The sequence below is a fragment of the Parasteatoda tepidariorum genome, chromosome 8, assembly GCF_982258835.1.
Source record: "Parasteatoda tepidariorum strain Cologne lab strain chromosome 8, Ptep-v5.0, whole genome shotgun sequence".
Taxonomy (NCBI): Eukaryota; Metazoa; Arthropoda; class Arachnida; order Araneae; family Theridiidae; genus Parasteatoda; species Parasteatoda tepidariorum.
The window spans coordinates 62450780-62470076 of NC_141762.1; the positions used below are offsets into that span (position 1 = coordinate 62450780).

Genomic DNA, 19297 nt, shown 5'->3' on the forward strand with positions numbered 1-19297 from the left:
TAATTACATTGGAGACATTTGAACACAAAAAAATTGCAGTTTATCTAAGTTCTTATGTTCACCACTCTTTATCCATATAGTATTATATGAGTAATAATCTAATGTAACTTGAATTCGGTTATAATCCAGATATATAAAAATGAATGTAATACGTCTGTGTGCGTATGTCCCTTATAGACTCCTAAACTGTAAAATAGAAAGTAATGAAATTTGGCATACAGATAGTTTCAAGTACGAGGAAGCGGTCACTGTCAACATTAGACATTCTGCGATAAATCGTTCTAGCAGGATGAGCGACAAACCTAATGGAATTTTCCGATTGGTTAACCGTTAGTTATCTATATTATATAAAACGCTAATACGTATGTATCAATAAAACCGATGATATTTCTTTTCTCGCGTTGGCAACAGTTTTCATTTTTAATTGATAGGCTTCGGGGAGCAAGAGTACGTAGTGAGCATCATATGTCTAATCGGGTGAATTCTCACCGAATTATCAAAAACATTCTCACAAAATTATCTTTATCGAAGCCGATGCTTTACATCCGGCGTTCAGTACTATTTCATATTGTTTTACAACACGTGGGTTTAGCCCTCTGGTGGGAAAGACTTTAAAACAAAACTTACAAGAGTTACTTTCCTCAACAACTGAAATTTAGAATAGTGTGATTAAGAAAAATATGTGAACTGTTTGCAATTTCAAATTAATATTGAAATGCACAGGTTCAGAATTTTCTACAGTGAGAACTTCAGTGTTCAAAAAAGTATACAAAAGCTAGACGTTAAGAACGTATCCAATGAGTGAGCAAAGCGAGCATCGGATTGCGAAGAAATCCGAAATAAACTGCGAAAGCAGTTCCGGGGGTTGGTGAGTGCCAGCGAGCAGGGGGCGAAGCCTCCTAGTTGTTTAAAATTGAACAAATCAGTTTTCACATAATTTAAAGATACATCAGTGATAATTTCTAGCTTATAGCTTCATTTGATCAAAAAATAGTTTATTGTACGTATTTTACTATTAAATTATTTTATATTCGCTATGCCAGATGAATTCAATGAACATTATGAGGTAGCACTAGTGGTTTACCTAACAAAATGTACACTTTGTCTGATACCACGTGCTTTTATTTTATTTATATTAATTATTTTAAAGGTGTTTCTAAGTAATTACTTATTTAAAACCAACGGTCATGGAATAGAAAAATATATTTATGTATTCAAAAGCAAAAACTAACACACTGAATACCATGGTGGAAGAAATGGGCAAAAATATAATCGATTACATTTTTCGATTACAGTAATCAATTACTTGTAATCGTGATTACAACTTTGATAACAGTTGTAATCAGGATTACAATAGTCGATTACAGTAATCATTTACTTGTAATCGAGATTACATTTTTAAAAGTTTAGGTTACAACTGTAATCGTGATTACAATAATTGATTACAGTAATCAATTGTTTGTAATCTTGATTCCAACTCACTAAAATTTTGATTACAACTGTAATCATGATTCCAAGTAATTGCGATCACAAGTAATTACAAAAACGATTACGGGTAATCATGATTACAAGTAATCAAAATATATGATTACATGTAATCATGATTACAAGTAATTGCTATTACAAGTAATTGTGATTACTTGTAATCAAACTAGACGATTACAAGAAATTATGATTGCACACTATATGTAAATACATTTATGTAAGTATGTATGGGGTTGCATATTTTTATGTACATGGAATGTACGCATGCATGTACTACATACAATTCTTGATTCCTATATATGCGTGTACAATGTTTGCACAAACATTGTTTGTACTTATAATGCACATAATTATTTTGTAATATGCATAATACATACAATACGCATATGCTTAGTACACATAATTATGCATTTATGATACATGTATGCATGTATGATAATTTGTATGCAAATGCAATGTTCTGTATATTCGTAAACACAGACAATACATAATAAACGTATTATTATGAACGTATGTGAAAATAATGTATATACGTAAACACGCATATATGTACGTAAGTACATTCATTGCGTAAATGTACGATAATAGCACGTATATACAATGTACGTTTGTATATACATTGTACGTATTTACGTACAAAATGTAAGAATATTGTTTACAGGTACACTATAAGTACATATAGCTGAGTAAATAATATGCATCCATGTACGTTTACAAGTGCATAGATATATGGATTGTACACACAACCTATGTACATATGTATGTACGTATATATCTATATAGTTCGATAATACATATGCACATATAAGGCAGGAATGTACAAAGAAATTTTATATGTTCAGACAATATTTGTATGTACATTCAACGTATAAATGTACATAATTGCATGTAATCATATATGGCAGTACTTTTACTTTCGTTACTTGTACCGCCGGAACAAGTAAAAAGTACGTACTTTTACTTGTACTTCGTTACTTTTTAAATTTAGTACTTTTACTTGTACTTTCGTTACTTTTTTAGGGAAAAAGTACAAGTATTTGTAACGGAAATGTCGAATAAAATCGTTACTTTTTTCTAAAACTCGGTAAGCTTCCTAAAAAAAATTTTTATTAAAAAAAAATGCTTATGTTTCTTTAATTTATAAAATTAATGTGCAATATATATGCATTCACAGCTAACTTCGTGTTTAAATACCTTGACCTTTTAAAATTGTCATTCCTGAAAGGGAAAAGACGGCGCTTTTGATCTTTTTTTGACTGCAACTATCATTGTGAATGTGGTGTTCTCCAGAATTGTGTGTCCAGAATATTCATCTTCTGAAAATTGCCTGTGATAAAGGATGACATGAATAGCAAAAGTTTTGAATACCAGTGGTTATCGTCTCAAGGGGGGTTGGAATGAACAAATGCCCATATGAATACTGCAGGGACTAATATAGGGAATAACTAATATAGGGAATTTATATCTATGGAATACTATTATCACCGCATGTGATGGAATGCTTTTTTTCCTCTTAAATAGTTTTGTCTAAATAACAAATGAACTGTATCTTTGATGTCTTATTGACACAAAGATGATTTTTTTTGGTTTTTGCTACTCCTCCAAAAAGTAACCATAAAGAAGAAAAGAAAAAAAACTTTCTCTTTTTATTCGCGGAAACCTATACTAATGTGCATAGTTTCTCTTTTCGAGTTTAATTAATTCCAATGGGTTATGAAATACACTGAAGATTTATCTAAACTATTAGTGAATTTATTATTTTTCTTGAGAAACAGGACAACTACTCAATAACCACAAAGGAGTAAGTAACAGCAAAAATATGTTATAACATGTGATATACAGGACAAAAGGCTACATTCAAAAGGTGTAGATATCTCTCTTTTTAACAATATCTTTTTACAGTTGCGGTTACAATTTAATTTACAATAAACGCTGCCATCTATCGGTGGTTCAACAAGTATTTCTACACATAGATTGAGAATCCTTATTTATGAAACTTTGCTTTAAGAAGGCTCAGTAGCCCCCATCCCCCCCAAGCTCTTGGGCGCATTCTTGGGTAAATTCTAAATCCCCCCCCCAAACTATTCGTTTTACTTAGTGTAAAAATTCCCCCCCAAGCTTTAAGTGGGCGCATCGTGCGCCCACCTTCCCCCTGCTGGGGGCCCCTGAGAAGACTTCATCTTTTTTGAAAAAAGTAAGTAATATTTTAATATCTAATTATTCTCTATTTATAAAATAACATTTAATATTAATTTGAATCAGTTTTCATTCATTTAAATATGCTAATTAAAAATTTTGTTAACATTGTGTGCGCATTGGATGCTTTTTTAAATAATTTAAATAACTAATTTCATATTACTATTGCAAAAAATTTTGCACAAGTTTTACATTTTTTAACGTTAATGTAATTAATTATAAAAACAATGCTTTATTTAATGAAAATGTAGTATGCATTAAAAAAAATCTGAAATATTATAATTTTTTTTATTTTGCAACAAAATATTTTTTTTTGAATTATATTAAACGTAACATATATACTATTACGTAAACGTATTAGTTATTCATATCATAAAATTTTAAAATCAAACTTTTGTTCATAATTTTTGATTATGAGTGGATTTAGTCTTGCACATCGTTATTACAAATCCAAAAATTGCCATTATGAAATATTTTAAAATAAAAAAAATTTATGTTTAAAAACAAAATATAATTTGTAGTTTATTGGATTTATAGGGGTTTCCTGTATATGAATGTATTTTTTTTAAATTTATTTTCTAACATAAGTTATAATGTTTATCAAATTTGTCGAACAAGGTAATTTATTTATAAAATAAAGTTTCCGGAAATAAAAACAAAATGTTAAAAAAAAAATTCTTTTGCTCTAAAATTAACATAAATCTAAGCTCCTTGTTGATGCCAGAAGCACCATCTATGAAATTTTAGTGTGTGTTATGAATCCGAAGAGCTCGGATGGGAGAAATGAGTTATGTGAATAAAGTATTGTGACTAATAATTACAGTCCATTTTCTGAGTTTTGAGAACTTTTATTTTATCGAGAATTTATGTAAACTGAGCTATCGTCAGAGCCATTGTTGGTCCTGTCTATCAGAGCTATCAGTAGCGAAATTAGTGGATAATATACCTAATAAAAGGTACGTGATTTATTATTTAGTTATTGAAGTTCAATATGTTTAAAAGTGCTAAAAAAAGAGGACTATGTTCGGCTTGCTGTCGAGTTTAATGTAGACATTTCTAATATGAAAACTATTGTTGATCTAATTACTGCATTTCAGAGTTGTGATACGTATAAAAATAACATTGAGTTAGTTGAATAGTTAGCAAATAGCATAATCGAAGGAAGAAAAAGTGATGAAATCCGATTGATTGAAAAATTAAAAGCTGAAAGAGTGAAATTGGAACTTGAGCTCGCTAAATTGCGAATCGAATCTAAAAGTGAACTACCTGTTGATAGTGTGAAAAACGAAAGTGTAGAATCTTTAGACTCTCTCATTAAAAGTGTGAGGACTTTAACTCATAAAATCCCTAATAGACCAGAAGGACGGGGATATTTCTTTTCGTCATTAGAAAGAGCTTTTATTTCAAAAAATGTCCCTGAGAAATTTAAGGCTGAAATTCTTCTAAATCTGTTAGGGGAAAAAGCCACAAATATAATTACATACATTAAAGATGACGAATTAGGAGATTATTCTAAAGTTAAAACTATAGTTTTGAGAGAATTCGAGCCATCCCCCCCCCCCAAAAAAAAATCTGTTTAGAGAATTTTAGGAAAGCTTAAAAAATGACGAGTGAAACGTACGTGCAATTCGCGTCTAGATTAATAACGAGTTGGGAATATTATTTAAAGTTAAAAAATGTAACTGACTTCGAAACTTTAAAGCAATTAATAGTATCTGATAAAATTAATCAAACACTTGATAGAGAGGTTATGCGCTTTATAAATTTAAGAAGCAAGTTCTTGGTTTAAACCTGTAGAATTAGCTAGGGAGATTGATTTATTTTATACTTCTAGGGCAGTGTTTCCCAAAGTGTGGTACGCGTACCCCCAGGGGTACGGGAACAGTTTAGCGAGGGTACGCGTCCTTATGCGAAATATCTTGCAATAAACGAAAATTTCAAACAAACTTATTTAAAAACAAAGCTAGCCATGAAAATTTACGATTACGTATTTTTCTATTTGCTATTTTTTGCGGAGTTTGCAGTTAATAATTAGTGGTGTCAACAGCCAGTTGTGATTTTTAACTTTTGTGCAATTTTTTTTATAGTAAAAAATACACTCATTTTTTTATTAGTGGTACACAGCATTACGAAAAATTTAGAAAGGGTACACAAAAGTCATAAGTTTGGGAAACACTGTTCTAGGGGAAAACCCGTAGTTGATAATGCTAGAATGAGTTATAAAAATAACTCGAAAACTATGTCAAAGGCGCTTCTAACGGATGTAAAAAATACTAAATGTATTTTATGTGATGAAATTCATCCTTTGTATAAATGTACTATTTATAAAAATATGTTCGTAAGTGATAGAGTTGAGTTCGTTAAATCAAAATATTTATGCTTTAACTGTTTAAATAATCATAACGTAAGTGAGTGTAGAAACAAAATCTTTTGTAGTATTTGCAGAAAAAGGCATCATATTTCTCTTCACTTTCCGCGAGAGCAAAAAATAAATAGTTTGGAATCAAATGAATAATGAAAATAGGAACATTCAATCGTCCTTGAATTCTTCGGCACCAATTTTTATATGCCTGTGTATTACGAGACGCTTGTATGTGAGGGTGGGGAAAATATATTTTCTTCTACTACAATGGGAAAAGAATTAACAATCTTACTCAGCACTTTTATTTGTTTAATTAAAGATGAATCAAATAAGTGTTTTGAAGTTCGAGGATTATTAGACGTGGGAGCGAATTCTAATTTTATGAATAAAAAGGTTAGCAGATTCTCTTAATTTAAATAGGTCAAGTTCAAATATAACTGTATCGGGAATAAATAATATGTTTCTGAGCATAAAATCGAAAGTTAATGCTACTATTTTAAATAGAGATAAGAGTTTTGATTTAAACTTAAATTTTGTAGTAATTCCTAAAATTACAGAATTTACACCAGCTAATCCTCTTAATGTAAATTTTCTATCACTAAATAATATTTATTCCGAGTCCTATTGATTTGTTGTAAGGAGCAGAACACTTTTGTGAAATCTTAAAATCGGGTCACATTTTCCTTCAGGGTACAAAATTTAAGATTGCAAAATAGCGCTTTCGAGTATATTGTCAGTGGGAGTCTTCCGACCAAAAACGAAAATAAAATATATTGTGGGCTCGTTACAGATAATTTTGAGTTAGAAAAAACATTAAAAACTTTTTGGGAAATAGAAAATGTAGAGAGAGAGAGAGTCTAAAATTTCTAAAACTAAAAAAGCTGAAATTTGTGGAGAGCATTTTCTTGAAAATTATTCAAGAACAGTGTGTGAGAGTGGAAAATATGTTGTTAAAATGCCCTTTAGAGAAGATCCGTCGTGTCTGGGTGAATCTAAGAAAAAATCTTGTGTTTGTAAAAGTAAAAGTAGTGTGAATTCGTTATAGAATCGCCTTGCTAGAGAACCTCAATTTTGTGAACTTCACAAAGCATTTATGCTAGAGTATTTAAATATGGATCATATGGAGGAAGTACAAGAGTCTGAAGAACCAGATGTGCAGCATTATATTCCTCGTCATTGTGTGTTTAGACCTGAATCCGAAAGTACCCCTTTGAGATTTGTGTTTAACGCAAGTGCATTAACTTCTACTGGAACATCATTAAATTGTTTACAGTACAACGGAGGTATAATTCAGGATGATTTATTGTGCATCATGCTTAGGTTTAGAAAACATCAATTTGCTTTTGTTGCTGACATCAAAAAGACTCCTTTTTATATGTAAACAGATAATTTTGATTTCTGGTTTGGCTTCTGGGTATTTTAAATTTTCACTATTGAAGGAGCTTTGTAACATCCGAATGAGATTTTATTCCGCAATAATATGATTTCTACCACTTTTATCTTTTTTTTTATTTAAATAAATTAACAAATATTTATTTTGAATTAACAAATATAAATTTTTATTTAAATAAAAAAAAAGACTCTCTTTAAATTAATATAAACTAGGGTATAGTTAATAAGACTAGGGAAAGAATAAAGAACTGTCGTTTCCGTAAATTTTGGTATTCGTTTCTCATTAATCAACATTATTGAGGTTTATTAATTATAATTGTGTACTATAAGTCAAGCCAACGATATTTTAAAGTTAGAGAGACTTGCTTGTTTGTAAATATTTAATCAGTTCATTTCTTTTCTTTGAAGCACTTTTCAAATTTTAGATTCAATAATTTTAATCTTTCTGATTAGCATTGATGGGGAAGATGAACCTTGTAAAAAAGCAATGGATTTGGGATGGAGGTATTGTACTAGCCTCCATACTCAACCGATATTGCGCTATAGGATTTCCACCTTACTTTACTTTATTCCATATAGAATAGAAAATATGGGAGATGTCCAATATGTCATCTCAAGAAATTTTGTTTTAAAATAAATTGATTTTTATCAAACTGGCATTGAAAATTTATGCACTAGAATTGAAAAAGATTTTTAAATAACATGAGTGTAACACTGACTAAAGATGAAACTTATTAATTTTTTTTTTTTGTTGAAATTTAACGTTAAAAAAAGAAAGATATTTTTTCCAAGTTCCTCTAACGAAAAACAAAACAAATGTATCAAAAGTAGAAATTAAAAAAAATTTATTCGACTTCAATTTATAAAGAATACAGTTGTATTATGCTTAGAAAAAAATTACCATTTAAAAGAAATTAAGCATTTAAAATCGTAGCATTCTTTTAAATAAAATTATTACTTTCCCTTCTGGTTTATTGTGACAGATAATAATTCTTTCTATTTATCCAATCAAGCTCAAATACATTTTATTTAGCTTGTAGTGGATGACAATTGATGTTAATAGATCTTTTCCAAATATAAGTTCATTATTTAATTTTAAATAATTAATTTTTAGTATTTATGGTGAATTTTTTTGGATTGTCAATAATTTTATTTTCTGATGAATTTGTTTGAGTTTCTTTTCTAAATTAATTGGTCCTTTGTATTTCATGTTTTTTCTTGGACTTCTATACAAAACCTTCGGGGTACTTATGGTGTTACTTTAGACAATTGCCTCCCCCTCAATAGAAAAGGTTTTGTTTTATGGCTACCGGGGCCGGTACCCCCTGAAGACGTCGGCTTCGGTGGTCATATTTTTATTTTTATTTCCTTCGTTTCCTTTATTGCTACAAGTTATTTTCATTCATTTTTGAGTTTTATGCATATATTTAATACATTTTAAATAAAAAATGTTGGATTTTGTTATTACGTTTTTCAATTTTCTTTTTGAACTCACTAATAATACATTTTTGTCTTAATACATTTTTTACTAAATACATTTTTACCTAGTACATTTTTTACTAAAATTATGTTTATGCCCGACCTTGTCAAACAACGCCCAGTCAGATCTCTAAGAACTTCAGAACTGTTTGTGCTATTGAAAACTATTATAATTACTATTTTAACTCTTGAAAGCTCGAAGGTATTAGTTTAGCCGCTGATACTAAAATTCGTTTACAAATTTTAATTATTACGTTGGGCAGAAATGTTCGGAAAATGATTTTCTCGCACGACTTCAGCATTAGCCATTGTTACAAATAAAACTAGCTCAAAGATCACAAAGCTCTCTGAAACCCCGTGTTTGCTTTGTTTATGTTTGTGTTTTTAAAACGCGTTTCTATAGAGTAAAACAATTTTAAATCAATGGTAATTTAAATAAATAAGAATAATAAACTAAAAATTTAAATCAATAGATAAAATTTCTTTTTCGTGCAATTCCATAAAAAGTTTGACAGTAAAATGATATTTGATTTTGAAATTATATTATACGATTATATTATAAAATTATATTGCAATATTCTTCCGAATTTAAAAATAAATTAATGTCCATAACTTTCAAAATTAAAAATAATTAAATAAATAACAACAATTTTGCAAAAACATTAAAGAACATAAGAATATTATTCAATAAAATTTTAGGTTACTTTGAATTTTCGATTTCCCAGAAATGTACTTTTAAATCGCTACTTTTTTGGTTTAGTACTTGTACTTTTACTTGTACTTTTTACTCGTTACTTTTTAAAATAAGAACTTTTTACTTTTTACTCGTTACTTTTTTTAAAAATACTTGTACTTTTACTCGTTACTTTTTAAAAGTAACGTTGCCATATATGCATGTAATGTACAAATACCTGCGAAAATTTAAATATCTGTATTTACAATGCATGTCTTCACATTCATTGCACATGCATTAGAAAATTATATAACTGTAAAGGTATAAATGTTAGTTTTAAAATTTGTTCTAAAACATATAAAACTCAATCGCTTATTTTTCGGAGAGCAAGCGATAACCTTATTTTAAATTCCTAAATATTATTTTCACATTCAAGATTAACCGTTCTTTATTGCCATCAAAAAATTTCTATGAACTATTCATTATGATATACAGAAACAAGTGTCAAACATTTTATGAAAATACCTAAAATTTATTTTTTATTCTAACAGTTTTAAAATATATAGAACAATTAAAGCTGAAAACTAAATTTAAATATCATTTGATTTTGTCATTTAGCTTGCTCGAATCGTTTTTAGTTAACTTATTCACATTTTATTTATTGCATTCTACATAAGCACATATTTTCCTCAGATATACATATATTGTATATATACGTTAATACAATGTATGTACATATGTATACATGTAATGTATGCACGTATGTACAATGTACGTACATAGATTCATACATTGTACGTGCATATATAGTACATATGGCTATACATACATGCAACATATGAGTATTGTACGTGTGTGGATACATTCATTGGATATATTTACATTGTATATATTACACATATTAGGGATAACGCGTATGCACACATGTAACATTTGCACGAAGATTTATGTCCAATATATGCATGCACATATGTACAATATTTGTATATTATAAGGACATCATATGTACTGTATCTGAATGTGTACATCTGTACACTATGTAAATCTGTACAATATATGCGTGTCAAATGTATGTATGTACATATGTTATGCATACATTGGACATGCATATGATGTACATGTATATGTACATATATTTTACATATATATACATTGTACAATGTATGTATATTCGTACAAACAACAAGTATTTGTATAGACATGAGTACATGAACATAACTATACATTTTACATACACAAGTATTTGCTTAAAATGCATATATTCATTGTGTATAAATGTACATGTATTCATTGTTCGTATATGCGTACGTAACTATTTGCTATATACATACATATATATATTTTATACATTCAATACAAGTGTATGTATATGCGTGTAACTAAAATGTCTGTACATATATGCTGTGATCTACATATGCATTAGATAAAATGATATGTGCATGCATTATATTTATTTATACATACATATCCGTGCAAAATGTAAATACATACAAAATGAATCATTATACTATCTAAAGTAAAATATAATCGTATATAAATATGCAACAATCTTTGTATCATGTATTTAGATTACATGTAATCATAATTAAATGTAATCAAGATTACGTGTAATCAAGATAACATTTAATCATAATTACATATAATCATATATTTTGATTACTTGTAATCATGATTATAATAATGATTACTTTATCTTCACTTGTTATCACGATTACAAGTAATTGATTACAGTAATTGATTACAGTAATTGGTTAAGCAATCATGATTATAGTTGTAATCAAACTTATCAACGTTTATACTCATGATTACAAGTGATTGATTACTGTAATTGAGTATTGTAATCACGATTACAGTTGTAATCAAAATTTGTTATCATGATTACAAGTAATTGATTACTGTAATTAAAAAATGTAATCGATTACATTTTTGCTCAACTCTGATGCAATCAAAAATTACGATTCTGTACATAACAGTAATTCGATTACTGTTATGCAATCAATTACTTGTAATTGTTATTTCAAGTAATTGATTACATAACAGCAACTTTCTGCAATCAAATACAGTTGTAATCGATTGTTATTATCGACGCCCAACTCTGCATGGGGGGTCACCGGTGACCGGTACTAAGTTTGTTCGTAGTGCCACTGAGGTCACCGGTGACCTCATTGAATTAAATGTGTCTCGAATGATTACAAAAATTAACTGTTTGTTGTAAGTAATATTTTATCAAAATATGCAACGCATGCTATAGTCCGTTTAACGAGAACTGATAGTGGAAGTAAACATAAGGGTTGCTGTTTGATCGTCAACGTTTGACACTTCAACGGTTTCTTCACTGAATGGGCGATTTCATTTGAATTGACAGAGCTTTTGCTTTTATAGAAAAACAAAAACGATGTTTGGTTTTTGATAACTTAAATTTAGATAAGAAAATGCAAAATTAAAATATTTACATGAAAATACGTTTCTAATTGTTTCAGTAAACACATAATTTTGTTTTAAGAATAGTTTTAATGCAATTTTTTTTAAAGTTTAAATTAAATTAGTTTTAACATATTTTGCATAAATATCTATGCAAAACATAGCTTTTATAATTCTATCGTAAAAGTCGTATAGAATTGAAAGAATATGATAAAAAATACTCTTTAATTTCATAATTACAATTTTTTAAAAAATTTATTAAAAGTTAAATAGCCTAAGTTTGAAGTCTAATTTTTTTAACAGGGAATAAAATGTCGTTCTTTTAAAGTTTGGTAAATCAGAATCATCGTTCACAGCTTTGAGAACTTTGTTTATTGTCGGAATTTCGTTACGGCGGAAAAAATCGTGAACTTTTCTTCTTACAGCATTTTTGTCGAAATCGTCAATGTCATCCAAAAAAGTTTTACGAGATTTAGTCTTCTTCGGTGAATGTAATATACCATCCCTTTCAGTGGCGTATGCAGAATTTTTCAAGGGGGGGGGTTCATAATTTTCAGAAATTACTAAAAGAAATTCGAGTATGTAATAAAGCACTATTACTTCCCTAATTTAGACAGCTAGACAATTTTGAATTTTTATTTCGACAACATTGTTTAATTAAATTTTGTTTTTATTTTTTAAGTTTAAGAATATAATTTCTTTTTTAATAAGAGGTAAAATATTTTATTTTTATTAAAAAGTAGGAATAAATCAAGCCAGAAAAAACTACTCATACTGTAACAGCTACCTAAATAATAACCATATAAATGTGAATATTCTGTAGAAAACCAATGAATTTAACTAAAAAATGACTTACCAACAAATAGGGAATTAAACCAGTATACAAACATGCTAAAAATTTATTGATTTATACTGTAATATCCAAACGACGGTGTTTTTTTGCAAGTTCGTTTAAAATGTCTTCGACAGCTGGGGTAAATTTTCTATGAATGCTTAAGAGCGCCAATCCATTCATTCTATTATTTCCCGTTGAGTTGCGTAAATAAGTCTTCAAACGGCGTAAAGTCGAAAAGGATCTTTCGTTTGCACTCGTTGAAACAGGTAGAACGACCAATATTTCTAGGAGTTTGAAAATGTTTGGTGTTATATCTTTATTGCACATTCCAAGAGCATCCGCCGCAGTTTTTGGAACACTACCTCCGTCTTCACTAATCCTTTTTAATCTTTTATACCAGAGTTTTAGTTCAGACTTAAGGCTTTCTTTACCGGTATCCAAATCTCCAGCGTAAAATTCCACTAATGCTTCAAAAGCCTTTATGTTTGAAGGTTGGCAAATGAAAGGATCGGCAGGTAGAAGACACTGAAATCCTTTCAAAATATCACGATGCGATACAAATCTTAAGTTTAATTGTCTTATAAAATTTTCTATAAATGGAATAAAAACACTAACTCTGAAATATGTTTCCGGTGTCGATGAGGGAAAATTATCGTGATTTTTCTGTCTTCCTGTTATTCTAGGGATATGCATGGAAGTGGAAGATCCAATGCTTGTTAGCATAAGAGAAGAAGAGCTGAATATTTCAGGGAATGTTTCATTTGCATTTTCACGCATTAATTTTAGATCTTTAATGACATCTTCTTCAAGACTCACTGCCTCTATCAAATCTATGCTTGTTTTTTGTAGGTATCTACAGAGATGGATTGTTATGGTGAAACCTTTGTAAATGCACAAAAGAGATATTACGAACTGGCAATTAGATACTGTGCACAGTAAAGAATTAGCCTGGGTAGCTGATTCCTTATCCTTCCATTCTGATATTTTTTGTAGTGTTTCGGCGATGGGCTCGAAAAGTTCCACCACAGAGGTTACTGAGTCGTATCTTTCCATCCAACGGGTTGCACATAGCTGCTTAATTTTCTCCCTCTTAGAGCTGGTTTCCATCTCCTCTATTGCTGAAGATAGGACATACTGTCTTTTTGGCGTATTTAAAACGTCGTATAATGTTTTAATTGTCCCTAAGCAATTTCTAATGCCAGTTATTTCGCATGCATTTGATACAGCCAAATTGAGGCTATGAGCAGAGCAATGTACATAGAGTGCTGATGGGACAATACTTCTTACGTGGGCTTGTACACCATTAATTTTTCCACTCATTGATGCAGCACCATCGTACTCCTGTCCACGTAACTTTTTTATATCAACTTTCATAGACTGTAATTGGTCTAATATTGTTGTTGCTATTGCTTTTCCGGTTAAGTCATGCACCGGAATGAATTGCAAAAACTGTTCGGTGATGTTAAAATTTTCTTTATCGACATATCGAACGCATAACGATAATTGCTCTATACCTGCAATATCAGTTGTTTCACCTGCAAGAATGGAAAAGCAAGTTGCATCATTAATCTTGCTGACTAGTTTTTGCAGGATTAAAATATTGCAAACCTCAATAACTTAGTTCTGAAATCGAGGGCTGGTATACTGAGCATTTTTTCTGCTTGACTCTAAAATGTTCTTAAGAGTCGAATCGTTCTTACTCCGGAAACGAAGCAATGCCCGAAAATTTCCGTCGTTCTCTTCACCTGGTTGTTCAGCAATTATTCCCGAATCCTTATGTCCTCTTAGAGCGAGACCTTGATTTCCACAAAATAGGATGGTTTCAATGATTGGAGTAATGTTTTTTCTATTTTCTAATTTTCTTCTGCTTGCTGCACTGTCAACTTGTTCATCCACAGGTTTCATCTTTCCAAATAAAATATCGTTCAATGTCCCAGCAGTTTCGATCGATTTTTTGTGATAAAGACATTTCTCGTGTTCAGAAAATCGCTCTACAGCATTTTTCCAGTTGTCAAATTTTACATTGCACAGTTGGCCTAAAGGTTGCTTTCCAGAACCGGCACCACTTGGGGCGAAAAGTACACAAAATTTGCAAAAAGCACCACCCTTAACCTCTGAATATGCAAGCCATTTCCTGCGATAAAGCCATTTGTACTGAAATTTCAATTTTCTTTTTCCTTTTTCAGGAAAAACAAATGCTGGATTGGGTTCTCAAACATTTTTAAGTATATCCAGTTTTTTATCCTCGCATGTATTATCTTCTGAAAAAAGTTCAATGTCATATGGGTGGGAAGTAACACTTTGAGGGCCGCTTTCACATTCATCAGATTCTGTTACGCTAGAAACGTTTTCTTCAACGGAAGTATCACATTTCTGTTCAACAGAAAAACTTATATTGGTACTAGATGCTGTCACCTCACTAATTTCAGGTCGTGATTTTTTCTCAAAGTAATTAAAAATTGTTAAATTCTTGCGTTTAGACATCCTAAAGATCCAAGAACAGCAAAAATATATACATATATATTGGCACAGAAATATCCACTAAGCTACGATCTCAAAGTTTCGAGCTGGAATGAATAACTTCAACGAGCACAGAGTCTCCAAATAAAAACAGATTTAGAAACAAGCTCCGAAGGACAAACGGCAGAGATAACTCTTAGTCTGACTAAAATCGAAAATAAATGTAACCCCCTTTCATATAATTTTTTTTAACCGCATCTACAAAATTCTTGAATTGTCTCAAAGACGACAGAACGTCTAGGATTCCAGACCTCGCGAATGCCAGCCAGTCTCGAAAACTATCGCGACTGGCAGGTCAGAAAGGAACCAGAGATCGGGGCTCGCCCGTAGCAGTATCACGTGAATTTGGTTTCAAAAATATAACCCTATTATAGTAAATGTTTTATCAGTATTCTGAGAAATACAGTGAGAAAAAAAAAGTAGGCATAAGGCAAATAAAAATATATAGTCTTAAAAAATAATAACCCGCATAATTTCTACTAAAAGTTTTATTTTTGTCTGTATTATTTTGTAAATTCACTTTGTCTGAGCTCAAGGGGGGGGTTTAAACCCCTAAACCTCTCCCCCCTTGCGTACGCCCCTGATCCCTTTTATATTCTTTAATAATTCTGAAAACAGAAGCTGTGCTAACTCCCGATGCAGAAGCCACATGGTCAGCCACATCAATGATTGGAACATCTGGTTTTGAATGCACTTATGTTTTATAAATGTTCAATATTATTTCCTTCTCAGCTTTACTTATGTAAGATTTCTTCTGGCGATTTTTAGGAGGACTTAAATCCATAACTTTATTTTCCATATTGCTCATGAAACACCTGCAAAAAGACAACACGGCAAAACAAACAACCCTCTAAAAAAAAGAGTTTCTGCTTGACTGTTGGCGCTATTTGTCATTATTCCGGTGCCAAGTAGACAACTGTATTGCGCCAAATAGCAAAGCCGCTTTGTTTACTTTCACTATCAGTTCTCGTTGAACAGACTATAGAAAATCATTTTTGCCAGACGGGCAAGCCATGTAAAATTGGCGTGCATTCAACGTGTTAATGGTAAATTGGTACTAATTCGTTTAGGAGAAACATAAAAAATTGGCACTAATGAGGCTTAAATACGCCAATTATGTTTAATTAATATATGCAGATATAAGGTATAAGGTAAGATATAAGGTAATATATGCAGATTGAAATAATAGAAATAAGCAATTTACTAGAAAACAAAAGAAATGGAGTAAAGGTATTTATTTGCCTACAACAACAGTAAATTGTTACAAGTGATTGATTACTGTAATTCAGTATTGTAATCACGATTACAGTTGTAATCAAAATTTGTTATCATGATTATAAGTAATTGATTATCGTAACTGAAAAATGCAATCGATTACATTTTTGCTCAACTCTGATGTAATCAAAAATTACGATTCTGTGCAAACAGTAATTCGATTACTGTAATTCGATTACTGTACAGTTGTAATTGATTACTGTTATCGACGCCCAACTCTGCATGGGGGTCACCGGTGACCGGTACTAAGTTTGTTCGTAGTAACACTGAGGTCACCGTTGACCTCATTGAATTAAATGTGTCTCGAATAATTACAAAAATTAACTGTTTGTTGTAAGTAATATTTTATCAAAATATGCAACGCATACTAGAAAATCATTTTTGCGAGACCGGCAAGCCACGTAAAATTAGAATGGCATTCAACGCGTTAATGGGAAAGTGGTACTAATTCGTTTAGGAAAAACATAAAAAATTGGCATAATGTGTCTTAATTAGGCCATTTCTGCTTAATTAATTAAGGTAATATATGCAGATTGAAATAATAGAAATAAGCAATTTACTAGAAAACAAAAGAAATGGAGTAAAGGTATTTATTTGCCTACAACAACAGTAAATGATTACAAGTGATTGATTACTGTAATTGAGTATTGTAATCACGATTACAGTTGTAATCAAAATTTGTTATCATGATTATAAGTAATTGATTATCGTAATTGAAAAATGTAATCGATTACACTTTTGCTCAACTCTGATGTAATCAAAAATTACGATTCTGTACATAACAGTAATTCGATTACTGTACAGTTGTAATTGATTACTGTTATCGACGCCCAACTCTGCATGGGAGTGACCGGTACTAAGTTTGTTCGTAGTAACACTGAGGTCACCGGTGACCTCATTGAATTAAATGTGTCTCGAATAATTGCAAAAATTAACTGTTTGTTGTAAGTAATATTTTATCAAAATATGCAACGCATACTAGAAAATCATTTTTGCGAGACCGGCAAGCCACGTAAAATTAGAGTGGCATTCAACGCGTTAATGGGAAAGTGGTACTAATTCGTTTAGGAAAAACATAAAAAATTGGCATAATGTGTCTTAATTAGGCCATTTCTGCTTAATTAATTAAGGTAATATATGCAGATTGAAATAAAAGAAATAAGCAATTTACTAGAAAACAAAAGAAATGGTGTAAAAGTATTTATTTGCCTACAACAACAGTAATAAATCGTCATATCATCATTGACGACAATGATGCTTAATCTTTGTTGGTAATAAGTATTAATTGAAATAAAAAAGTAACTTCTAAACTCAAAAGCAAAAAAAAATAGAAAAGATACTTATTTGCGTTTTGGGTAGCCGTAAAATATCTGCATGTTATTATTGACACTGAAGATTAATGTTGATAAGGTGTATTAATTGAAGTAAAATAAAATAAGCTATGAGGTCAAGAACCAAGCTCATGGAAGAAAGATTAATGGGAAATTTGTTTAAGAAAACCGTAAAAAATTCCCATTCACAGATGACGTTTAATTCATATGTATCCCTGACGGTAATATGTACTACTGGTATTATGGTAAATGGTGAATTGGTTCTGATAAAAATTCTACAACTGGTTGTCCGCAGTTTCAGAAAATATTTTTTCAGTGGTATTAATATCCAGTGTATTAATATTTTAAAGAATTAGAAATAAAAGAAATTTTTTCCACCACTACTTATAAATATTTTAACAGTAAATTAAAAGTCAGATAGAGAAATGGTCAGTTTCCAAAATCCTTATGAAGTTCGAATGTATATATTTTTTTTAAAATTTGGCTTTAGTTGGCTATCACTCACAAATATGTATAAACTCGAATGTTGACGGGTAATATAATAAGTACCAGATATGCTGAAATAGGTATAAAATATTATATTGATATATTTGGTGATTTTTTAAACTGAACCAAGTAGTTTTAATACCTATACTTTGGAATTAAGTATTTAATTTAAGGGGAATTTTAACTATCATGAATCGGCCGAGAGTAATGGCATCATGCCAAGAGATGTTAAATACATTTAATCTTTATTCAATGGTATGAATTACAAACAACGAGCTTTGCTTACTTCAATTACACAAAACCAACGCAGATAGCAATATATAACATTAAATTAAAAATTTTAATTATTTAGCTATATTAATTTAGAAACTTAGGAGAAGAAACAGGTTAATGACATTTTCAGAACAAAAAAAAAGTTGCATCTGAACTATTTTATTATCAATTTATTAGAAAGTGGGACAAATATTTCTTTGTTTTTATTTATTTACCATGGCCTAATATGAATAAGAATCATACAAGCATACTGAAAACTGCTGTAATTGATGATGTTAAAATTTAAGAGAACGCAAAAACATTTCTGTTAGATCCGTATTCATTAAAACACTATTTTTTTTAATCTCATTAACCCTGATTCGTTAATTCCCCTAAAAATATCACTTATCTGGTTCTTCCAAGTTCTTTAATTGCGTCGGTGTATGCTTTTCCGTTTGATTTGTTGATTTCGTAGTGTTTCTCAATACTGATTTACGGATTTTTTTATTTATTTATAAATATTCTCGTGTGAAGAACGGATATTCAGCTAGTAATAAACAAAATAAAAATGGTTCATTTTCCATTCATTC

The 19297-nt window shown here is 30.2% G+C and overlaps 1 protein-coding gene across 1 annotated transcript in view; it reads right to left on the minus strand.

Annotated features, from left to right (window-relative positions):
• Window positions 1-19297, minus strand: part of LOC122271888 (uncharacterized) — a 60868-nt gene that overhangs the window by 2434 nt on the left and 39137 nt on the right. The gene's annotated exons all lie outside the window — the stretch shown is intronic.